Genomic DNA, 26,643 nt, shown 5'->3' on the forward strand with positions numbered 1-26,643 from the left:
ACCTGTTATCAGGAGAGACCTCAGTGCTGCATGTTTAAGCCCAGTACTGATCCTGAAAAGTCATTCTAACCATACTTACCAGTAACTTGAATTTCCTTCCATAGGCTAACATTGACTTTTTTCACTTGGAAATTCTTCGAAGTGTGGAGTTTTGGAACTTACAAATATTCCTCTAAAATCAGCCGAACTACGAATTCCGATTTACTCACCTGTTATCAGGAGAGAACCCAGTGCCGCATCTTTTAGTCAAGCACTGACCCTGAAAAGTAATTCTAAGCGTACTCACCAGTAACTTGTATTTCCTTCCATAGGAATCCATTGTGTGGTTTTCAGCAGAAAAGTTTCTCAGTGTCGATTTTTGGAACGTACAAAAATTCCTCTAAAATCAGCTGAACTACGAATTCCGATTTACTCACCTGTTATCAGGAGAGACCTCAATACTGCATCTTTAAGCCCAGTACTGATCCTGAAAAGTAATTCTAAGCGTGCTTACCAGGACCTTGAATTTCATTCCATAGGCTAATATTGACTGGTTTCACTTGGAAATTCTTCGAAGTGTGGAATTTTGGAACTTACATTTATTCCTCTAAAATCAGCCGAACTACGAATTCCGATTTACTCACCTGTTATCAAGTGAGAACCCAGTGCTGCATCTTTTAGCCCAGCACTGACCCTGAAAAGTAATTCTAAGCGTACTTACCAGTAACTTGTATTTCCTTCCATAGGAATCCACGGTGTGGTTTTCAGCAGAAAAGTTTCGAAGTGTGGAATTTTGGAACTTACAAATATTCCTCTAAAATCAGCCGAAGTCCGAATTCCGATTTACTCGCCTGTTATCAAGAGAGAAACCAGTGCTGCATGCTTTAGCCCAGCACTGATCCTGAAAAGTAATTCTAAGCGTACTTACCAGTAACTTGTATTTCCTTCCATAGGAATCCATTGTGTGGTTTTCAGAAGAAAAGATTCTAAGTGTCGATTTTTGGAACGTACAAAAATTCCTCTAAAATCAGCCGAACTACGAATTCCGATTTACTCACCTGTTATCAGGAGAGAACCCAGTGCTGCATCTTTTAGCCAAGCACTGACCCTGAAAAGTAATTCTAAGCGTACTCACCAGTAAATTGTTTTTCCTTCCATAGGAATCCATTATGTGGTTTTCAGCGGAAAAGTTTCTAAGTGTCGATTTTTGGAACGTACAAAAATTCCTCTAAAATCAGCCGAACTACGAATTCCGATTTACTCACCTGTTATCAGGAGAGACCTCAATGCTGCATCTTTAAGCCCAGTACTGATCCTGAAAAGTAATTCTAAGCGTGCTTACCAGGACCTTGAATTTCATTCCATAGGCTAACATTGACTGGTTTCACTATTGAAATTCTTCGAAGTGTGGAATTTTGGAACTTACAAATATTCCTCTAAAATCAGCCGAACTACGAATTCCGATTTACTCACCTGTTATCAGGAGAGACCTCAGTGCTGCATGTTTAAGCCCAGTACTGATCCTGAAAAGTAATTCTAACCGTACTTACCAGTAACTTGAATTTCCTTCCATAGGCTAACATTGACTGGTTTCACTTGGAAATTCTTCGAAGTGTGGAGTTTTGAAACTTACAAATATTCCTCTAAAATCAGCCGAACTACGAATTCCGATTTACTCACCTGTTATCAGGAGAGAACCCAGTGCTGCATCTTTTAGCCAAGCACTGACCCTGAAAAGTAATTCTAAGCATACTCACCAGTAACTTGTATTTCCTTCCATAGGAATCCATTATGTGGTTTTCAGCGGAAAAGTTTCTGAGTGTCGATTTTTGGAACGTACAAAAATTCCTCTAAAATCAGCCGAACTACGAATTCCGATTTACTCACCTGTTATCAGGAGAGACCTCAATGCTGCATCTTTAAGCCCAGTACTGATCCTGAAAAGTAATTCTAAAAGTACTTACCAGTAACTTGTATTTCCTTCCATAGGAATCCACTGTGTGGTTTTCAGAAGAAAAGTTTCTAAGTGTCGATTTTTGGAACGTACAAAAATTCATCTAAAATCTGCCGAACTACGAATTCCGATTTACTCACCTGTTATCAGGAGAGACCTCAATGCTGCATCTTTAAGCCCAGTACTGATCCTGAAAAGTAATTCTAACCGTACTTACCAGGAACTTGAATTTCGTTCCATAGGCTAACATTGACTGGTTTCACTTGGAAATTCTTCGAAGTGTGGAGTTTTGGAAGTTACAAATATTCCTCTAAAATCAGCCGAACTACGAATTCCGATTTACTCACCTGTTATCAGGAGAGACCTCAGTGCTGCATGTTTAAGCCCAGTACTGATCCTGAAAAGTCATTCTAACCATACTTACCAGTAACATGAATTTCCTTCCATAGGGTAACATTGGCTGGTTTCACTTGGAAATTCTTCGAAGTGTGGAGTTTTGGAACTTACAAATATTCCTCTAAAATCAGCCGAACTACGAATTCCGATTTACGCACCTGTTATCAGGAGAGACCTCAGTGCTGCATGTTTAAGCCCAGTACTGATCCTGAAAAGTAATTCTAAGCGTACTCACCAGTAACTTGTATTTCCTTCCATAGAAATCCATTGTGTGGTTTTCAGCAGAAAAGTTTCTAAGTGTCGATTTTTGGAACGTACAAAAATTTCTCTAAAATCAGCTGAACTACGAATTCCGATTTACTCACCTGTTATCAGGCGAGACCTCAGTGCTGCATGTTTAAGCACAGTACTGATCCTGAAAAGTAATTCTAACCGTACTTACCAGTAACTTGAATTTGCTTCCATAGGCTAACATTGACTGGTTTCACTTGGAAATTCTTCGAAGTGTGGAGTTTTGAAACTTACAAATATTCCTCTAAAATCAGCTAAACTACAAATTCCGATTTACTCACCTGTTATCAGGAGAGAACTCAGTGCTGCATCTTTTAGCCCAGCACTGACCCTGAAAAGTAATTCTAAGCATACTTACCAGTAACTTGTATTTCCTTCCATAGGAATCCACTGTGAGGTTTTCAGCAAAAAAGTTTCGAAGTGTGGAATTTTGGAACTTACAAATATTCCTCTAAAATCAGTCGAACTTCGAATTCTGATTTACTCTCCAGTTATCAGGAGAGAACCCAGTGCTGCATCTTTTAGCCCAGCACTGACCCTGAAAAGTAATTCTAAGTGTACTTACCTGCAACTTATATTTCCTTCCATAGGAATCCATTGTGTGGTTTTCAGCAGAAAAGTTTCTAAGTGTCGATTTTTGGAACGTACAAAAATTCCTCTAAAATCAGCTGAACTACGAATTCCGATTTACTCACCTGTTATCAGGAGAGACCTCAATGCTGCATCTTTACGCCCAGTACTGATCCTGAAAAGTAATTCTAACCATACTTACCAGGAACTTGAATTTCATTCCATAGGCTAACATTGACTGGTTTCACGTGGAAATTCTTCAAAGTGTGGAGTTTTGGAAGTTACAAATATTCCTCTAAAATCAGCCGAACTAAGAATTCCGATTTACTCACCTGTTATCAGGAGAGACCTCAGTGCTGCATGTTTAAGCCCAGTACTGATCTTGAAAAGTCATTCTAACCATTCTTACCAGTAACTTGAATTTCCTTCCATAGGCTAACATTGACTTTTTTCACTTGGAAATTCTTCGAAGTGTGGAGTTTTGGAACTTACAAATATTCCTCTAAAATCAGCCGAACTACGAATTTCGATTTACTCACCTGTTATCAGGAGAGAACCCAGTGCCGCATCTTTTAGTCAAGCACTGACCCTGAAAAGTAATTCTAAGCGTACTCACCAGTAACTTGTATTTCTTTCCATATGAATCCATTGTGTGGTTTTCAGCAGAAAAGTTTCTAAGTGTCGATTTTTGGAACGTACAAAAATTCCTCTAAAATCAGCTGAACTACAAATTCCGATTTACTCACCTGTTATCAGGAGAGACCTCAATACTGCATCTTTAAGCCCAGTACTGATCCTGAAAAGTAATTCTAAGCATGCTTACCAGGACCTTGAATTTCATTCCATAGGCTAATATTGACTGGTTTCACTTGGAAATTCTTTCGAAGTGTGGAATTTTGGAACTTACATTTATTCCTCTAAAATCAGCCGAACTACGAATTCCGATTTACTCACCTGTTATCAGGAGAGAACTCAGTGCTGCATCTTTTAGCCCAGCACTGACCCTGAAAAATAATTCTAAGCATACTTACCAGTAACTTGTATTTCCTTCCATAGGAATCCACCGTGTGGTTTTCAGCAGAAAAGTTTCGAAGTGTGGAATTTTGGAACTTACAAATATTCCTCTAAAATCAGCCGAACTTCGAATTACGATTTACTCAACTGTTATCAGGAGAGAACCCAGTGCTGCATCTTTTAGCCCAGCACTGACCCTGAAAAGTAATTCTAAATATACTTACCAGCAACTTGTATTTCCGTCCATAGGAATCCATTGTGTGGTTTTCAGCAGAAAATATTCTAAGTGTGGAGTTTTGGAACTTACAAATATTCCTCTAAAATCAGCCGTACTACGAATTCCGATTTACTCACCTGTTATCAAGTGAGAACCCAGTGCTGCATCTTTTAGCCCAGCACTGACCCTGAAAAGTAATTCTAAGCATACTTACCAGTAACTTGTATTTCATTCCATAGGAATCCATTGTGTGGTTTTCAGCAGTAAAGTTTCAAAGTGTGGAGTTTTGGAACTTACAAATATTCCTCTAAAATCAGCCGAATTCCGAATTCCAATTTACTCGCCTGTTATCAAGAGAGAAACCAGTGCTGCATGCTTTAGCCCAGCACTGATCCTGAAAAGTAATTCTAAGCGTACTTACCAGTAACTTGTATTTCCTTCCATAGGAATCCATTGTGTGGTTTTCAGCAGAAAAGATTCTAAGTGTCGATTTTTGGAACGTACAAAAATTCCTCTAAAATCAGCCGAACTACGAATTCCGATTTACTCACCTGTTATCAGGAGAGAACCCAGTGCTGCATCTTTTAGCCAAGCACTGACCCTGAAAAGTAATTCTAAGCGTACTCACCAGTAAATTGTTTTTCCTTCCATAGGAATCTATTATGTGGTTTTCAGCGGAAAAGTTTCTAAGTGTCGATTTTTGGAACGTACAAAAATTCCTCTAAAATCAGCCGAACTACGAATTCCGATTTACTCACCTGTTATCAGGAGAGACCTCAGTGCTGCATGTTTAAGCCCAGTACTGATCCTGAAAAGTAATTCTAACCGTACTTACCAGTAACATGAATTTCCTTCCATAGGCTAACATTGACTGGTTTCACTTGGAAATTCTTCGAAGTGTGGAGTTTTGAAACTTACAAATATTCCTCTAAAATCAGCTGAACTACGAATTCCGATTTACTCACCTGTTATCAGGAGAGAACTCAGTGCTGCATCTTTTAGCACAGCACTGACCCTGAAAAGTAATTCTAAGCATACTTACCAGTAACTTGTATTTCCTTCAATAGGAATCCATTGTGTGGTTTTCAGCAGAAAAGCTTCTAAGTGTCGATTTTTGGAACGTACAAAAATTTCTCTAAAATCTGCCGAACTACGAATTCCGATTTACTCACCTGTTATCAGGAGAGACCTCAATGCTGCATCTTTAAGCCCAGTACTGATCCTGAAAAGTCATTCTAACCATACTTACCAGTAACATGAATTTCCTTCCATAGGCTAACATTGACTGGTTTCACTTGGAAATTCTTCGAAGTGTGGAGTTTTGGAACTTACAAATATTCCTCTAAAATCAGCCGAACTACGAATTCCGATTTACTCACCTGTTATCAGGAGAGAACCCAGTGCTGCATCTTTTAGCCAAGCACTGACCCTGAAAAGTAATTCTAAGCGTACTCACCAGTAACTTGTATTTCCTTTCATAGGAATCCACTGTGTGGTTTTCAGCAGAAAAGTTTCTAAGTATCGATTTTTGGAACGTACAAAAATTCCTCTAAAATGAGCCGAACTACGAATTCCGATTTACTCACCTGTTATCAGGAGAGACCTCAGTGCTGCATGTTTAAGCCCAGTACTGATCTTGAAAAGTAATTCTAAGTGTACTTACCTGCAACTTATATTTCCTTCCATAGGAATCCATTGTGTGGTTTTTAGCAGAAAAGTTTCTAAGTGTCGATTTTTGGAACGTACAAAAATTCCTCTAAAACCAGCCGAACTACGAATTCTGATTTACTCACCTGTTATCAGGAGAGACCTCAATGCTGCATCTTTACGCCCAGTACTGATCCTGAAAAGTAATTCTAACCATACTTACCAGGAACTTGAATTTCATTCCATAGGCTAACATTGACTGGTTTCACTTGGAAATTCTTCAAAGTGTGGAGTTTTGGAAGTTACAAATATTCCTCTAAAATCAGCCGAACTAAGAATTCCGATTTACTGACCTGTTATCAGGAGAGACCTCAGTGCTGCATGTTTAAGCCCAGTACTGATCCTGAAAAGTCATTCTAACCATACTTACCAGTAACTTGAATTTCCTTCCATAGGCTAACATTGACTTTTTTCACTTGGAAATTCTTCGAAGTGTGGAGTTTTGGAACTTACAAATATTCCTCTAAAATCAGCCGAACTACGAATTCCGATTTACTCACCTGTTATCAGGAGAGAACCCAGTGCCGCATCTTTTAGTCAAGCACTGACCCTGAAAAGTAATTCTAAGCGTACTCACCAGTAACTTGTATTTCCTTCCATAGGAATCCATTGTGTGGTTTTCAGCAGAAAAGTTTCTCAGTGTCGATTTTTGGAACGTACAAAAATTCCTCTAAAATCAGCTGAACTACGAATTCCGATTTACTCACCTGTTATCAGGAGAGACCTCAATACTGCATCTTTAAGCCCAGTACTGATCCTGAAAAGTAATTCTAAGCGTGCTTACCAGGACCTTGAATTTCATTCCATAGGCTAATATTGACTGGTTTCACTTGGAAATTCTTCGAAGTGTGGAATTTTGGAACTTACATTTATTCCTCTAAAATCAGGCGAACTACGAATTCTGATTTACTCACCTGTTATCAAGTGAGAACCCAGTGCTGCATCTTTTAGCCCAGCACTGACCCTGAAAAGTAATTCTAAGCGTACTTACCAGTAGCTTGTATTTCCTTCCATAGGAATCCACGGTGTGGTTTTCAGCAGAAAAGTTTCGAAGTGTGGAATTTTGGAACTTACAAATATTCCTCTAAAATCAGCCGAAGTCCGAATTCCGATTTACTCGCCTGTTATCAAGAGAGAAACCAGTGCTGCATGCTTTAGCCCAGCACTGATCCTGAAAAGTAATTCTAAGCGTACTTACCAGTAACTTGTATTTCCTTCCATAGGAATCCATTGTGTGGTTTTCAGAAGAAAAGATTCTAAGTGTCGATTTTTGGAACGTACAAAAATTCCTCTAAAATCAGCCGAACTACGAATTCCGATTTACTCACCTGTTATCAGGAGAGAACCCAGTGCTGCATCTTTTAGCCAAGCACTGACCCTGAAAAGTAATTCTAAGCGTACTCACCAGTAAATTGTTTTTCCTTCCATAGGAATCCATTATGTGGTTTTCAGCGGAAAAGTTTCTAAGTGTCGATTTTTGGAACGTACAAAAATTCCTCTAAAATCAGCCGAACTACGAATTCCGATTTACTCACCTGTTATCAGGAGAGACCTCAATGCTGCATCTTTAAGCCCAGTACTGATCCTGAAAAGTAATTCTAAGCGTGCTTACCAGGACCTTGAATTTCATTCCATAGGCTAACATTGACTGGTTTCACTATTGAAATTCTTCGAAGTGTGGAATTTTGGAACTTACAAATATTCCTCTAAAATCAGCCGAACTACGAATTCCGATTTACTCACCTGTTATCAGGAGAGACCTCAGTGCTGCATGTTTAAGCCCAGTACTGATCCTGAAAAGTAATTCTAACCGTACTTACCAGTAACTTGAATTTCCTTCCATAGGCTAACATTGACTGGTTTCACTTGGAAATTCTTCGAAGTGTGGAGTTTTGAAACTTACAAATATTCCTCTAAAATCAGCCGAACTACGAATTCCGATTTACTCACCTGTTATCAGGAGAGAACCCAGTGCTGCATCTTTTAGCCAAGCACTGACCCTGAAAAGTAATTCTAAGCATACTCACCAGTAACTTGTATTTCCTTCCATAGGAATCCATTATGTGGTTTTCAGCGGAAAAGTTTCTGAGTGTCGATTTTTGGAACGTACAAAAATTCCTCTAAAATCAGCCGAACTACGAATTCCGATTTACTCACCTGTTATCAGGAGAGACCTCAATGCTGCATCTTTAAGCCCAGTACTGATCCTGAAAAGTAATTCTAAAAGTACTTACCAGTAACTTGTATTTCCTTCCATAGGAATCCACTGTGTGGTTTTCAGAAGAAAAGTTTCTAAGTGTCGATTTTTGGAACGTACAAAAATTCATCTAAAATCTGCCGAACTACGAATTCCGATTTACTCACCTGTTATCAGGAGAGACCTCAATGCTGCATCTTTAAGCCCAGTACTGATCCTGAAAAGTAATTCTAACCGTACTTACCAGGAACTTGAATTTCATTCCATAGGCTAACATTGACTGGTTTCACTTGGAAATTCTTCAAAGTGTGGAGTTTTGGAAGTTACAAATATTCCTCTAAAATCAGCCGAACTAAGAATTCCGATTTACTGACCTGTTATCAGGAGAGACCTCAGTGCTGCATGTTTAAGCCCAGTACTGATCCTGAAAAGTCATTCTAACCATACTTACCAGTAACTTGAATTTCCTTCCATAGGCTAACATTGACTTTTTTCACTTGGAAATTCTTCGAAGTGTGGAGTTTTGGAACTTACAAATATTCCTCTAAAATCAGCCGAACTACGAATTCCGATTTACTCACCTGTTATCAGGAGAGAACCCAGTGCCGCATCTTTTAGTCAAGCACTGACCCTGAAAAGTAATTCTAAGCGTACTCACCAGTAACTTGTATTTCCTTCCATAGGAATCCATTGTGTGGTTTTCAGCAGAAAAGTTTCTCAGTGTCGATTTTTGGAACGTACAAAAATTCCTCTAAAATCAGCTGAACTACGAATTCCGATTTACTCACCTGTTATCAGGAGAGACCTCAATACTGCATGTTTAAGCCCAGTACTGATCCTGAAAAGTCATTCTAACCATACTTACCAGTAACATGAATTTCCTTCCGTAGGGTAACATTGGCTGGTTTCACTTGGAAATTCTTCGAAGTGTGGAGTTTTGGAACTTACAAATATTCCTCTAAAATCAGCCGAACTACGAATTCCGATTTACGCACCTGTTATCAGGAGAGACCTCAGTGCTGCATGTTTAAGCCCAGTACTGATCCTGAAAAGTAATTCTAAGCGTACTCACCAGTAACTTGTATTTCCTTCCATAGAAATCCATTGTGTGGTTTTCAGCAGAAAAGTTTCTAAGTGTCGATTTTTGGAACGTACAAAAATTTCTCTAAAATCAGCCGAACTACGAATTCCGATTTACTCACCTGTTATCAGGCGAGACCTCAGTGCTGCATGTTTAAGCACAGTACTGATCCTGAAAAGTAATTCTAACCGTACTTACCAGTAACTTGAATTTCCTTCCATAGGCTAACATTGACTGGTTTCACTTGGAAATTCTTCGAAGTGTGGAGTTTTGAAACTTACAAATATTCCTCTAAAATCAGCTAAACTACAAATTCCGATTTACTCACCTGTTATCAGGAGAGAACTCAGTGCTGCATATTTTAGCCCAGCACTGACCCTGAAAAGTAATTCTAAGCATACTTACCAGTAACTTGTATTTCCTTCCATAGGAATCCACTGTGAGGTTTTCAGCAAAAAAGTTTCGAAGTGTGGAATTTTGGAACTTACAAATATTCCTCTAAAATCAGTCGAACTTCGAATTCTGATTTACTCTCCAGTTATCAGGAGAGAACCCAGTGCTGCATCTTTTAGCCCAGCACTGACCCTGAAAAGTAATTCTAAATTTACTTACCAGCAACTTGTATTTCCTTCCATAGGAATCCATTGTGTGGTTTTCATCAGAAAAGTTTCAGTGTCGATTTTTGGAACGTACAAAAATTCCTCTAAAATCAGCCGAACTACGAATTCCGATTTATTCACCTTTTATCAGGAGAGACCTCAGTGCTGAATCTTTAAGGCCAGTACTGATCCTGAAAAGTAATTCTAACCGTACTTACCAGTAACTTGAATTTCCTTCCATAGGCTAACATTGACTGGTTTCACTTGGTAATTCTTCGAAGTGTGGAGTTTTGGAACTTACAAATACTCCTCTAAAATCAGCCGAGCTACGAATTCCGATTTACTCATCTGTTATCAGGAGAGACCTCAGTGCTGCATGTTTAAGCCCAGTACTGATCCTGAAAAGTAATTCTAAGTGTACTTACCTGCAACTTATATTTCCTTCCATAGGAATCCATTGTGTGGTTTTCAGCAGAAAAGTTTCTAAGTGTCGATTTTTGGAACGTACAAAAATTCCTCTAAAATCAGCTGAACTACGAATTCCGATTTACTCACCTTTTATCAGGAGAGACCTCAATGCTGCATCTTTACGCCCAGTACTGATCCTGAAAAGTAATTCTAACCATACTTACCAGGAACTTGAATTTCATTCCATAGGCTAACATTGACTGGTTTCACGTGGAAATTCTTCAAAGTGTGGAGTTTTGGAAGTTACAAATATTCCTCTAAAATCAGCCGAACTAAGAATTCCGATTTACTCACCTGTTATCAGGAGAGACCTCAGTGCTGCATGTTTAAGCCCAGTACTGATCTTGAAAAGTCATTCTAACCATTCTTACCAGTAACTTGAATTTCCTTCCATAGGCTAACATTGACTTTTTTCACTTGGAAATTCTTCGAAGTGTGGAGTTTTGGAACTTACAAATATTCCTCTAAAATCAGCCGAACTACGAATTTCGATTTACTCACCTGTTATCAGGAGAGAACCCAGTGCCGCATCTTTTAGTCAAGCACTGACCCTGAAAAGTAATTCTAAGCGTACTCACCAGTAACTTGTATTTCTTTCCATATGAATCCATTGTGTGGTTTTCAGCAGAAAAGTTTCTAAGTGTCGATTTTTGGAACGTACAAAAATTCCTCTAAAATCAGCTGAACTACAAATTCCGATTTACTCACCTGTTATCAGGAGAGACCTCAATACTGCATCTTTAAGCCCAGTACTGATCCTGAAAAGTAATTCTAAGCATGCTTACCAGGACCTTGAATTTCATTCCATAGGCTAATATTGACTGGTTTCACTTGGAAATTCTTTCGAAGTGTGGAATTTTGGAACTTACATTTATTCCTCTAAAATCAGCCGAACTACGAATTCCGATTTACTCACCTGTTATCAGGAGAGAACTCAGTGCTGCATCTTTTAGCCCAGCACTGACCCTGAAAAATAATTCTAAGCGTACTTACCAGTAACTTGTATTTCCTTCCATAGGAATCCACCGTGTGGTTTTCAGCAGAAAAGTTTCGAAGTGTGGAATTTTGGAACTTACAAATATTCCTCTAAAATCAGCCGAACTTCGAATTACGATTTACTCAACTGTTATCAGGAGAGAACCCAGTGCTGCATCTTTTAGCCCAGCACTGACCCTGAAAAGTAATTCTAAATATACTTACCAGCAACTTGTATTTCCGTCCATAGGAATCCATTGTGTGGTTGTCAGCAGAAAATATTCTAAGTGTGGAGTTTTGGAACTTACAAATATTCCTCTAAAATCAGCCGTACTACGAATTCCGATTTACTCACCTGTTATCAAGTGAGAACCCAGTGCTGCATCTTTTAGCCCAGCACTGACCCTGAAAAGTAATTCTAAGCATACTTACCAGTAACTTGTATTTCATTCCATAGGAATCCATTGTGTGGTTTTCAGCAGTAAAGTTTCAAAGTGTGGAGTTTTGGAACTTACAAATACTCCTCTAAAATCAGCCGAATTCCGAATTCCAATTTACTCGCCTGTTATCAAGAGAGAAACCAGTGCTGCATGCTTTAGCCCAGCACTGATCCTGAAAAGTAATTCTAAGCGTACTTACCAGTAACTTGTATTTCCTTCCATAGGAATCCATTGTGTGGTTTTCAGCAGAAAAGATTCTAAGTGTCGATTTTTGGAACGTACAAAAATTCCTCTAAAATCAGCCGAACTACGAATTCCGATTTACTCACCTGTTATCAGGAGAGAACCCAGTGCTGCATCTTTTAGCCAAGCACTGACCCTGAAAAGTAATTCTAAGCGTACTCACCAGTAAATTGTTTTTCCTTCCATAGGAATCTATTATGTGGTTTTCAGCGGAAAAGTTTCTAAGTGTCGATTTTTGGAACGTACAAAAATTCCTCTAAAATCAGCCGAACTACGAATTCCGATTTACTCACCTGTTATCAGGAGAGACCTCAGTGCTGCATGTTTAAGCCCAGTACTGATCCTGAAAAGTAATTCTAACCGTACTTACCAGTAACATGAATTTCCTTCCATAGGCTAACATTGACTGGTTTCACTTGGAAATTCTTCGAAGTGTGGAGTTTTGAAACTTACAAATATTCCTCTAAAATCAGCTGAACTACGAATTCCGATTTACTCACCTGTTATCAGGAGAGAACTCAGTGCTGCATCTTTTAGCACAGCACTGACCCTGAAAAGTAATTCTAAGCATACTTACCAGTAACTTGTATTTCCTTCAATAGGAATCCATTGTGTGGTTTTCAGCAGAAAAGCTTCTAAGTGTCGATTTTTGGAACGTACAAAAATTTCTCTAAAATCTGCCGAACTACGAATTCCGATTTACTCACCTGTTATCAGGAGAGACCTCAATGCTGCATCTTTAAGCCCAGTACTGATCCTGAAAAGTCATTCTAACCATACTTACCAGTAACATGAATTTCCTTCCATAGGCTAACATTGACTGGTTTCACTTGGAAATTCTTCGAAGTGTGGAGTTTTGGAACTTACAAATATTCCTCTAAAATCAGCCGAACTACGAATTCCGATTTACTCACCTGTTATCAGGAGAGAACCCAGTGCTGCATCTTTTAGCCAAGCACTGACCCTGAAAAGTAATTCTAAGCGTACTCACCAGTAACTTGTATTTCCTTTCATAGGAATCCACTGTGTGGTTTTCAGCAGAAAAGTTTCTAAGTGTCGATTTTTGGAACGTACAAAAATTCCTCTAAAATGAGCCGAACTACGAATTCCGATTTACTCACCTGTTATCAGGAGAGACCTCAGTGCTGCATGTTTAAGCCCAGTACTGATCTTGAAAAATAATTCTAAGTGTACTTACCTGCAACTTATATTTCCTTCCATAGGAATCCATTGTGTGGTTTTTAGCAGAAAAGTTTCTAAGTGTCGATTTTTGGAACGTACAAAAATTCCTCTAAAATCAGCCGAACTACGAATTCTGATTTACTCACCTGTTATCAGGAGAGACCTCAATGCTGCATCTTTACGCCCAGTACTGATCCTGAAAAGTAATTCTAACCATACTTACCAGGAACTTGAATTTCATTCCATAGGCTAACATTGACTGGTTTCACTTGGAAATTCTTCAAAGTGTGGAGTTTTGGAAGTTACAAATATTCCTCTAAAATCAGCCGAACTAAGAATTCCGATTTACTGACCTGTTATCAGGAGAGACCTCAGTGCTGCATGTTTAAGCCCAGTACTGATCCTGAAAAGTCATTCTAACCATACTTACCAGTAACTTGAATTTTTTTCCATAGGCTAACATTGACTTTTTTCACTTGGAAATTCTTCGAAGTGTGGAGTTTTGGAACTTACAAATATTCCTCTAAAATCAGCCGAACTACGAATTCCGATTTACTCACCTGTTATCAGGAGAGAACCCAGTGCCGCATCTTTTAGTCAAGCACTGACCCTGAAAAGTAATTCTAAGCGTACTCACCAGTAACTTGTATTTCCTTCCATAGGAATCCATTGTGTGGTTTTCAGCAGAAAAGTTTCTCAGTGTCGATTTTTGGAACGTACAAAAATTCCTCTAAAATCAGCTGAACTACGAATTCCGATTTACTCACCTGTTATCAGGAGAGACCTCAATACTGCATCTTTAAGCCCAGTACTGATCCTGAAAAGTAATTCTAAGCGTGCTTACCAGGACCTTGAATTTCATTCCATAGGCTAATATTGACTGGTTTCACTTGGAAATTCTTCGAAGTGTGGAATTTTGGAACTTACATTTATTCCTCTAAAATCAGCCGAACTACGAATTCCGATTTACTCACCTGTTATCAGGAGAGACCTCAGTGCTGCATGTTTAAGCCCAGTACTGATCCTGAAAAGTAATTCTAACCGCACTTACCAGTAACTTGAATTTCCTTCCATAGGCTAACATTGACTGGTTTCACTTGGAAATTCTTCGAAGTGTGGAGTTTTGAAACTTACAAATATTCCTCTAAAATCAGCCGAACTACGAATTCCGATTTACTCACCTGTTATCAGGAGAGAACCCAGTGCTGCATCTTTTAGCCAAGCACTGACCCTGAAAAGTAATTCTAAGCATACTCACCAGTAACTTGTATTTCCTTCCATAGGAATCCATTATGTGGTTTTCAGCGGAAAAGTTTCTGAGTGTCGATTTTTGGAACGTACAAAAATTCCTCTAAAATCAGCCGAACTACGAATTCCGATTTACTCACCTGTTATCAGGAGAGACCTCAATGCTGCATCTTTAAGCCCAGTACTGATCCTGAAAAGTAATTCTAAAAGTACTTACCAGTAACTTGTATTTCCTTCCATAGGAATCCACTGTGTGGTTTTAAGAAGAAAAGTTTCTAAGTGTCGATTTTTGGAACGTACAAAAATTCATCTAAAATCTGCCGAACTACGAATTCCGATTTACTCACCTGTTATCAGGAGAGACCTCAATGCTGCATCTTTAAGCCCAGTACTGATCCTGAAAAGTAATTCTAACCGTACTTACCAGGAACTTGAATTTCGTTCCATAGGCTAACATTGACTGGTTTCACTTGGAAATTCTTCGAAGTGTGGAGTTTTGAAACTTACAAATATTCCTCTAAAATCAGCTAAACTACGAATTCCGATTTACTCACCTGTTATCAGGAGAGACCTCAATGCTGCATCTTTAAGCCCAGTACTGATCCTGAAAAGTAATTCTAAAAGTACTTACCAGTAACTTGTATTTCCTTCCATAGGAATCCACTGTGTGGTTTTCAGAAGAAAAGTTTCTAAGTGTCGATTTTTGGAACGTACAAAAATTCATCTAAAATCTGCCGAACTACGAATTCCGATTTACTTACCTGTTATCAGGAGAGAACTCAGTGCTGCATCTTTTAGCCCAGCACTGACCCTGAAAAGTAATTCTAAGCGTACTTACCAGTAACTTGTATTTCCTTCCATAGGAATCCACCGTGTGGTTTTCAGCAGAAAAGTTTCGAAGTGTGGAATTTTGGAACTTACAAATATTCCTCTAAAATCAGCCGAATTTCAAATTCCGATTTACTTACCTATTATCAGGAGAGAACTCAGTGCTGCATCTTTTAGCACAGCACTGACCCTGAAAATTTATTCTTAGCGTACTTACCAGTAACTTGTATTTCCTTCCATAGGAATCCACTGTGTGGTTTTCAGCAGAAAAGTTTCGAAGTGTGGAATTTTGGAACTTACAAATATTCCTCTAAAATCAGCCGAACTTCGAATTCCGATTTACTCACCTGTTATCAGGAGAGAACCCAGTGCTGCATCTTTTAGCCCAGCACTGACCCTGAAAAGTAATTCTAAGTGTACTTACCAGTAACTTGTATTTCATTCCATAGGAATCCATTGTGTGGTTTTCAGCAGAAAAGTTTCTAAGTGTGGAGTTTTGGAACATACAAATATTCCTCTAAAATCAGCCGAACTACGAATTCCGATTTACTCACCTGTTATCAAGTGAGAACCCAGTGCTGCATCTTTTAGCCCAGCACTGACCCTGAAAAGTAATTCTAACTGTACTTACCAGTAACTTGAATTTCCTTCCATAGGCTAACATTGACTGGTTTCACTTGGAAATTCTTCGAAGTGTGGAGTTTTGGAACTTACAAATAGTCCTCTAAAATCAGCCGAACTACGAATTCCGATTTACACACCTGTTATCAGGAGAGACCCCAGTGCTGCATCTTTTACCCCAGCACTGACCCTGAAAAGTTATTCTAAGCGTACTTACCTGTAACTTGTATTTCCTTCCATAGGAATCCATTGTGTGGTTTTCAGCAGAAAAGTTTCTAAGTGTCGATTTTTGAAACGTACAAAAATTCCTCTAAAATCAGCCGAACTACGAATTCCGATTTACTCACCTGTTATCGGGGGAGACCTCAATGCTGCATCTTTAAGCGCAGTATTGATCCTGAAAAGTAATTCTAACCGTACTTACAAGGAACTTGAATTTCATTCCATAGCCTAACATTCACTGGTTTCACTTGGAACTTCTTCGAAGTGTGGAGTTTTGGAAGTTACAAATATTCCTCTAAAATCAGCTGAACTACGAATTCCGATTTACTCACCTGTTATCAGGAGAGACCTCAGTGCTGCATGTTTAAGCCCAGTACTGATCCTGAAAAGTAATTCTAACCGTACTTACCAGTAACTTGAATTTCCTTCCATAGGCTAACATTGACTGGTTTCACTTGGAAATTCTTCGAAGTGTGGAGTTTTGAAACTTACAAATATTCCTCTAAAATCAGCCGAACTACGAATTCCGATTTACTTACCTGTTATCAGGAGAGAACTCAGTGCTGCATCTTTTAGCCCAGCACTGACCCTGAAAAGTAATTCTAAGCGTACTTACCAGTAACTTGTATTTCCTTCGATAGGAATCCATTGTGTGGTTTTCAGCAGAAAAATTTCGAAGTGTAGAGTTTTGGAACTTACAAATATTCCTCTAAAATCAGCCGAACTACGAATTCCGATTTACTCACCTGTTATCAGGAGAGACCTCAGTGCTGCATGTTTAAGCCCAGTACTGATCCTGAAAGTAATTCTAACCGTACTTACCAGTAACTTGAATTTCCTTCCATAGGCTAACATTGACTGGTTTCACTTGGAAATTCTTCGAAGTTTGGAGTTTTGGAACTTACAAATATTCCTCTAAAATCAGCCGAACTACGAATTCCGATTTACCCATCTGTTATCAGGAGAGAACCCAGTGCTGCATCTTTTAGCCAAGCACTGACCCTGAAAAGTAATTCTAAGCGTACTCACCAGTAACTTGTATTTCCTTCCATAGGAATCCATTGTGTGGTTTTCAGCAGAAAAGTTTCTAAGTGTGGAGTTTTGGAACTAACAAATATTCCTCTAAAATCAGCCGAACTACGAATTCCGATTTACTCGCCTGTTATCAAGAGAGAACCCAGTGCTGCATGTTTTAACCCAGCACTGACCCTGGAAAGTAATTCTAAGCGTACTTACCAGTAACTTGTACTTCCTTCCATAGGAATCCACTGTGTGGTTTTTAGCAGAAAAGTTTCAGTGTCGATTTTTGGAACGTACAAAAATTCCTCTAAAATCAGCCGAACTACGAATTCCGATTTATTCACCTGTTATCAGGAGAGACCTCAGTGCTGAATCTTTAAGGCCAGTACTGATCCTGAAAAGTAATTCTAACCGTACTTACCAGTAACTTGTACTTCCTTCCATAGGAATCCACTGTGTGGTTTTTAGCAGAAAAGTTTCAGTGTCGATTTTTGGAACGTACAAAAATTCCTCTAAAATCAGCCGAACTACGAATTCCGATTTATTCACCTGTTATCAGGAGAGACCTCAGTGCTGAATCTTTAAGGCCAGTACTCACCCTGAAAAGTAATTCTAAATATACTTAGCAGCAACTTGTATTTCCTTCCATAGGAATCCATTGTGTGGTTTTCAGCAGAAAAGTTTCTAAGTGTGGAGTTTTGGAACTTACAAATATTCCTCTAAAATCAGCCGAACTACGAATTCCGATTTACTCACCTGTTATCAAGTGAGAACCCAGTGCTGCATCTTTTAGCCCAGCACTGACCCTGAAAAGTAATTCTAAGCGTACTTACCAGTAACTTGTATTTCATTCCATAGGAATCCATTGTGTGGTTTTCAGCAGAAAAGTTTCTAAGTGTGGAGTTTTGGAACTAACAAATATTCCTCTAAAATCAGCCGAACTACGAATTCCGATTTACTCGCCTGTTATCAAGAGAGAACCCAGTGCTGCATGTTTTAAGCCAGCACTGACCCTGGAAAGTAATTCTAAGCGTACTTACCAGTAACTTGTACTTCCTTCCATAGGAATCCATTGTGTGGTTTTTAGCAGAAAAGTTTCAGTGTCGATTTTTGGAACGTACAAAAATTCCTCTAAAATCAGCCGAACTACGAATTCCGATTTATTCACCTGTTATCAGGAGAGACCTCAGTGCTGAATCTTTAAGGCCAGTACTGATCCTGAAAAGTAATTCTAACCGTACTTACCAGTAACTTGAATTTCCTTCCACAGGCTAACATTGACTGGTTTCACTTGGTAATTCTTCGAAGTGTGGAGTTTTGGAACTTACAAATATTCCTCTAAAATCAGCCGAACTACGAATTCCGATTTATTCACCTGTTATCAGGAGAGACCTCAGTGCTGCATGTTTAAGCCCAGTACTGATCCTGAAAAGTAATTCTAACCGTACTTACCAGTAACTTGAATTTCCTTCCATAGGCTAACATTGAGTGGTTTCACTTGGAAAGTCTTCGAAGTGTGGAGTTTTGGAACTTACAAATATTCCTCTAAAATCAGCCGAACTACGAATTCTGATTTACTCACCTGTTATCAAGTGAGAACCCAGTGCTGCATCTTTTAGCCCAGCACTGACCCTGAAAAGTAATCCTAAGCGTACTTACCAGCAACTTGCAATTCCTTCCATAGGAATCCACTGTGTGGTTTTCAGTAGAAAAGTTTCTAAGTGTGGAGTTTTGGAACTTACAAATATTCCTCTAAAATCAGCCGAACTACGAATTCCGATTTACTCACCTGTTATCAAGTGAGAACCCAGTGCTGCATCTTTTAGCCCAGCACTGACCCTGAAAAGTAATTCTAACTGTACTTACCAGTAACTTGAATTTCCTTCCATAGGCTAACATTGACTGGTTTCACTTGGAAATTCTTCGAAGTGTGGAGTTTTGGAACTTACAAATAGCCCTCTAAAATCAGCCGAACTACGAATTCCGATTTACTCACCTGTTATCAGGAGAGACCCAAGTGCTGCATCTTTTAGCCCAGCACTGACCCTGAAAAGTTATTCTAAGTGTACTTACCAGTAACTTGTATTTCCTTCCATAGGAATCCATTGTGTGGTTTTCAGCAGAAAAGTTTCTAAGTGTCGATTTTTGGAACGTACAAAAATTCCTCTAAAATCGGCCGAACTACGAATTCCGATTTACTCACCTGTTATCAGGAGAGACCTCAATGCTGCATCTTTAAGCGCAGTATTGATCCTGAAAAGTAATTCTAACCGTACTTACAAGGAACTTGAATTTCATTCCATAGCCTAACATTGACTGGTTTCACTTGGAAATTCTTCGAAGTGTGGAGTTTTGGAAGTTACAAATATTCCTCTAAAATCAGCTGAACTACGAATTCCGATTTACTCACCTGTTATCAGTAGAGACCTCAGTGCTGCATGTTTAAGCCCAGTACTGTACCTGAAAAGTAATTTTAAGCATACTCACCAGTAACTTGTATTTCCTTCCATAGGAATCCATTGTGTGGTTTTCAGCAGAAAAGTTTCTAAGTGTCGATTTTTGGAACGTACAAAAATTCCTCTAAAATCAGCCGAACTACGAATTCCGATTTACTCACCTGTTATCAGGAGAGACCTCAGTGCTGCATGTTTAAGCACAGTACTGATCCTGAAAAGTAATTCTAACCGTACTTACCAGTAACTTGAATTTCCTTCCATAGGCTAACATTGACTGGTTTCACTTGGAAATTCTTCGAAGTGTGGAGTTTTGAAACTTACAAATATTCCTCTAAAATCAGCTAAACTACGAATTCCGATTTACTCACCTGTTATCAGGAGAGAACTCAGTGCTGCATCTTTTAGCCCAGCACTGACCCTGAAAAGTAATTCTAAGCATACTTACCAGTAACTTGTATTTCCTTCCGTAGGAATCCACTGTGTGGTTTTCAGCAGAAAAGTTTCGAAGTGTGGAATTTTGGAACTTACAAATATTCCTCTAAAATCAGTCGAACTTCGAATTCTGATTTACTCTCCAGTTATCAGGAGAGAACCCAGTGCTGCATCTTTTAGCCCAGCACTGACCCTGAAAAGTAATTCTAAATGTACTTACCAGCAACTTGTATTTCCTTCCATAGGAATCCATTGTGTGGTTTTCAGCAGAAAAGTTTCAGTGTCGATTTTTGGAACGTACAAAAATTCCTCTAAAATCAGCCGAACTACGAATTCCGATTTATTCACCTTTTATCAGGAGAGACCTCAGTGCTGAATCTTTAAGGCCAGTACTGATCCTGAAAAGTAATTCTAACCGTACTTACCAGTAACTTGAATTTCCTTCCATAGGCTAACATTGACTGGTTTCACTTGGTAATTCTTCGAAGTGTGGAGTTTTGGAAGTTACAAATATTCCTCTAAAATCAGCTGAACTACGAATTCCGATTTACTCACCTGTTATCAGGAGAGACCTCAGTGCTGCATGTTTAAGCCCAGTACTGTACCTGAAAAGTAATTTTAAGCATACTCACCAGTAACTTGTATTTCCTTCCATAGGAATCCATTGTGTGGTTTTCAGCAGAAAAGTTTCTAAGTGTCGATTTTTGGAACGTACAAAAATTCCTCTAAAATCAGCCGAACTACGAATTCCGATTTACTCACCTGTTATCAGGAGAGACCTCAGTGCTGCATGTTTAAGCCCAGTACTGATCTTGAAAAGTAATTCTAAGTGTACTTACCTGCAACTTATATTTCCTTCCATAGGAATCCATTGTGTGGTTTTCAGCAGAAAAGTTTCTAAGTGTCGATTTTTGGAACGTACAAAAATTCCTCTAAAATCAGCCGAACTACGAATTCTGATTTACTCACCTGTTATCAGGAGAGACCTCAATTCTGCATCTTTACGCCCAGTACTGATCCTGAAAAGTAATTCTAACCATACTTACCAGGAACTTGAATTTCATTCCATAGGCTAACATTGACTGGTTTCACTTGGAAATTCTTCAAAGTGTGGAGTTTTGGAAGTTACAAATATTCCTCTAAAATCAGCCGAACTAAGAATTCCGATTTACTCACTTGTTATCAGGAGAGACCTCAGTGCTGCATGTTTAAGCCCAGTACTGATCCTGAAAAGTCATTCTAACCATACTTACCAGTAACTTGAATTTCCTTCCATAGGCTAACATTGACTTTTTTCCCTTGGAAATTCTTCGAAGTGTGGAGTTTTGGAACTTACAAATATTCCTCTAAAATCAGCCGAACTACGAATTCCGATTTACTCACCTGTTATCAGGAGAGAACCCAGTGCCGCATCTTTTAGTCAAGCACTGACCCTGAAAAGTAATTCTAAGCGTACTCACCAGTAACTTGTATTTCCTTCCATAGGAATCCATTGTGTGGTTTTCAGCAGAAAAGTTTCTCAGTGTCGATTTTTGGAACGTACAAAAATTCCTCTAAAATCAGCTGAACTACGAATTCCGATTTACTCACCTGTTATCAGGAGAGACCTCAATACTGCATCTTTAAGCCCAGTACTGATCCTGAAAAGTAATTCTAAGCGTGCTTACCAGGACCTTGAATTTCATTCCATAGGCTAATATTGACTGGTTTCACTTTGAAATTCTTCGAAGTGTGGAATTTTGGAACTTACATTTATTCCTCTAAAATCAGCCGAACTACGAATTCCGATTTACTCACCTGTTATCAGGAGAGACCTCAGTGCTGCATGTTTAAGCCCAGTACTGATCCTGAAAAGTAATACTAACCGCACTTACCAGTAACTTGAATTTCCTTCCATAGGCTAACATTGACTGGTTTCACTTGGAAATTCTTCGAAGTGTGGAGTTTTGAATCTTACAAATATTCCTCTAAAATCAGCAAAACTACGAATTCCGATTTACTTACCTGTTATCAGGAGAGAACTCAGTGCTGCATCTTTTAGCCCAGCACTGACCCTGAAAAGTAATTCTAAGCGTACTTACCAGTAACTTGTATTTCCTTCCATAGGAATCCACCGTGTGGTTTTCAGCAGAAAAGTTTCGAAGTGTGGAATTTTGGAACTTACAAATATTCCTCTAAAATCAGCCGCATTTCAAATTCCGATTTACTTACCTATTATCAGGAGAGAACTCAGTGCTGCATCTTTTAGCACAGCACTGACCCTGAAAATTTATTCTTAGCGTACTTACCAGTAACTTGTATTTCCTTCCATAGGAATCCACTGTGTGGTTTTCAGCAGAAAAGTTTCGAAGTGTGGAATTTTGGAACTTACAAATATTCCTCTAAAATCAGCCGAACTTCGAATTCCGATTTACTCACCTGTTATCAGGAGAGAACCCAGTGCTGCATCTTTTAGCCCAGCACTGACCCTGAAAAGTAATTCTAAGTGTACTTACCAGTAACTTGTATTTCATTCCATAGGAATCCATTGTGTGGTTTTCAGCAGAAAAGTTTCTAAGTGTGGAGTTTTGGAACTTACAAATATTCCTCTAAAATCAGCCGAACTACGAATTCTGATTTACTCACCTGTTATCAGGAGAGACCTCAGTGCTGAATCTTTAAGGCCAGTACTGATCCTGAAAAGTAATTCTAAACGTACTTACCAGGAACTTGAATTTCATTCCATAGGCTAACATTGACTGGTTTCACTTGGAAAATCTTCGAAGTGTGGAGTTTTGGAAGTTACAAATATTCCTCTAAAATCAGCCGAACTACGAATTCCGATTTACTCACCTGTTATCAGGAGAGACCTCAATGCTGCATCTTTAAGCCCAGTACTGATCCTGAAAAGTAATTCTAAGCGTGCTTACCAGGACACTGAATATCATTCCATAGGCTAACATTGACTGGTTTCACTTGGAAATTCTTCGAAGTGTGGAATTTTGGAACTTACAAATATTCCTCTAAAATCAGCCGAACTATGAATTCCGATTTACTCACCTGTTATCAGGAGAGACCTCAGTGCTGCATGTTTAAGCCCAGTACTGATCCTGAAAAGTAATTCTAACCGTACTTACCAGTAACTTGAATTTCCTTCCATAGGAATCCACTGTGTGGTTTTCAGCAGAAAAGTTTCGAAGTGTGGAATTTTAGAACTTACAAATATTCCTCTAAAATCAGCCGAACTTCGAATTACGATTTACTCAACTGTTATCAGGAGAGAACCCAGTGCTGCATCTTTTAGCCAAGCACTGACCCTGAAAAGTAATTCTAAGCGTACTCACCAGTAACTTGTATTTCCTTCCATAGGAATCCATTATGTGGTTTTCAGCGGAAAAGTTTCTAAGTGTTGATTTTTGGAACGTACAAAAATTCCTCTAAAATCAGCCGAACTACGAATTCCGATTTACTCACCTGTTATCAGGAGAGACCTCAATGCTGCATCTTTAAGCCCAGTACTGATCCTGAAAAGTAATTCTAAAAGTACTTACCAGTAACTTGTATTTCCTTCCATAGGAATCCACTGTGTGGTTTTCAGAAGAAAAGTTTCTAAGTGTCGATTTTTGGAATGTACAAAAATTCCTCTAAAATCTGCTGAACTACGAATTCCGATTTACTCACCTGTTATCAGGAGAGACCTCAATGCTGCATCTTTAAGCCCAGTACTGATCCTGAAAAGTAATTCTAACCGTACTTACCAGGAACTTGAATTTCATTCCATAGGCTAACATTGACTGGTTTCACTTGGAAATTCTTCGAAGTGTGGAGTTTTGGAAGTTACAAATATTCCTCTAAAATCAGCCGAACTACGAATTCCGATTTACTCACCTGTTATCAGGAGAGACCTCAGTGCTGCATGTTTAAGCCCAGTACTGATCCTGAAAAGTCATTCTAACCATACTTACCAGTAACATGAATTTCCTTCCATAGGGTAACATTGGCTGGTTTCACTTGGAAATTCTTCGAAGTGTGGAGTTTTGGAACTTACAAATATTCCTCTAAAATCAGCCGAACTACGAATTCCGATTTACTCACCTGTTCTCAGGAGAGACCTCAGTGCTGCATGTTTAAGCACAGTACTGATCCTGAAAAGTAATTTTAAGCGTACTCACCAGTAACTTGTATTTCCTTCCATAGGAATCCATTGTGTGGTTTTCAGCAGAAAAGTTTCTAAGTGTCGATTTTTGGAACATACAAAAATTCCTCTAAAATCAGCCGAACTACGAATTCCGATTTACTCACCTGTTATCAGGAGAGACCTCAGTGCTGCATGTTTAAGCACAGTACTGATCCTGAAAAGTAATTCTAACTGTACTTACCAGTAACTTGAATTTCCTTCCATAGGCTAACATTGACTGGTTTCACTTGGAAATTCTTCGAAGTGTGGAGTTTTGAAACTTACAAATATTCCTCTAAAATCAGCTAAACTACGAATTCCGATTTACTCACCTGTTATCAGGAGAGAACTCAGTGCTGCATCTTTTAGCCCAGCACTGACCCTGAAAAGTAATTCTAAGCATACTTACCAGTAACTTGTATTTCCTTCCGTAGGAATCCACTGTGTGGTTTTCAGCAGAAAAGTTTCGAAGTGTGGAATTTTGGAACTTACAAATATTCCTCTAAAATCAGTCGAACTTCGAATTCTGATTTACTCTTCAGTTATCAGGAGAGAAACCAGTGCTGCATCTTTTAGCCCAGCACTGACCCTGAAAAGTAATTCTAAATGTACTTACCAGCAACTTGTATTTCCTTCCATAGGAATCCATTGTGTGGTTTTTAGCAGAAAAGTTTCAGTGTCGATTTTTGGAACGTACAAAAATTCCTCTAAAATCAGCCGAACTACGAATTCCGATTTATTCACCTGTTATCAGGAGAGACCTCAGTGCTGAATCTTTAAGGCCAGTACTGATCCTGAAAAGTAATTCTAACCGTACTTACCAGTAACTTGAATTTACTTCCATAGGCTAACATTGACTGGTTTCACTTGGGAATTCTTCGAAGTGTGGAGTTTTGGAACTTACAAATACTCCTCTAAAATCAGCCGAGCTACGAATTCCGATTTACTCACCTATCAGGAGAGACCTCAGTGCTGCATGTTTAAGCCCAGTACTGATCCTGAAAAGTAATTCTAAGCGTACTCACCAGTAACTTGTATTTCCTTCCATAGGAATCCATTGTGTGGTTTTCAGCAGAAAAGTTTCTCAGTGTCGATTTTTGGAACGTACAAAAATTCCTCTAAAATCAGCTGAACTACGAATTCCGATTTACTCACCTGTTATCAGGAGAGACCTCAATACTGCATCTTTAAGCCCAGTACTGATCCTGAAAAGTAATTCTAAGCGTGCTTACCAGTAACTTGTATTTCATTCCATAGGCTAACATTGACTTTTTTCACTTGGAAATTCTTCGAAGTGTGGAGTTTTGGAACTTACAAATATTCCTCTAAAATCAGCCGAACTACGAATTCCGATTTACTCACCTGTTATCAGGAGAGACCTCAGTGCTGCATGTTTAAGCCCAGTACTGATCCTGAAAAGTCATTCTAACCATACTTACCAGTAACTTGAATTTCCTTCCATAGGCTAACATTGACTTTTTTCACTTGGAAATTCTTCGAAGTGTGGAGTTTTGGAACTTACAAATATTCCTCTAAAATCAGCCGAACTACGAATTCCGATTTACTCACCTGTTATCAGGAGAGAACCCAGTGCCGCATCTTTTAGTCAAGCACTGACCCTGAAAAGTAATTCTAAGCGTACTTACCAGTAACTTGTATTTCCTTCCATAGGAATCCATTGTGTGGTTTTCAGCAGAAAAGTTTCTCAGTGTCGATTTTTGGAACGTACAAAAATTCCTCTAAAATCAGCTGAACTACGAATTCCGATTTACTCACCTGTTATCAGGAGAGACCTCAATACTGCATCTTTAAGCCCAGTACTGATCCTGAAAAGTAATTCTAAGCGTGCTTACCAGGACCTTGAATTTCATTCCATAGGCTAATATTGACTGGTTTCACTTGGAAATTCTTCGAAGTGTGGAATTTTGGAACTTACATTTATTCCTCTAAAATCAGCCGAACTACGAATTCCGATTTACTCACCTGTTGTCAGGAGAGACCTCAGTGCTGCATGTTTAAGCCCAGTACTGATCCTGAAAAGTAATTCTAACCGCACTTACCAGTAACTTGAATTTCCTTCCATAGGCTAACATTGACTGGTTTCACTTGGAAATTCTTCGAAGTGTGGAGTTTTGAATCATACAAATATTCCTCTAAAATCAGCAAAACTACGAATTCCGATTTACTTACCTGTTATCAGGAGAGAACTCAGTGCTGCATCTTTTAGCCCAGCACTGACCCTGAAAAGTAATTCTAAGCGTACTTACCAGTAACTTGTATTTCCTTCCATAGGAATCCACCGTGTGGTTTTCAGCAGAAAAGTTTCGAAGTGTGGAATTTTGGAACT

This window comes from Triturus cristatus, chromosome 1_1, assembly GCF_964204655.1.
Source record: "Triturus cristatus chromosome 1_1, aTriCri1.1, whole genome shotgun sequence".
NCBI lineage: Eukaryota > Metazoa > Chordata > Amphibia > Caudata > Salamandridae > Triturus > Triturus cristatus.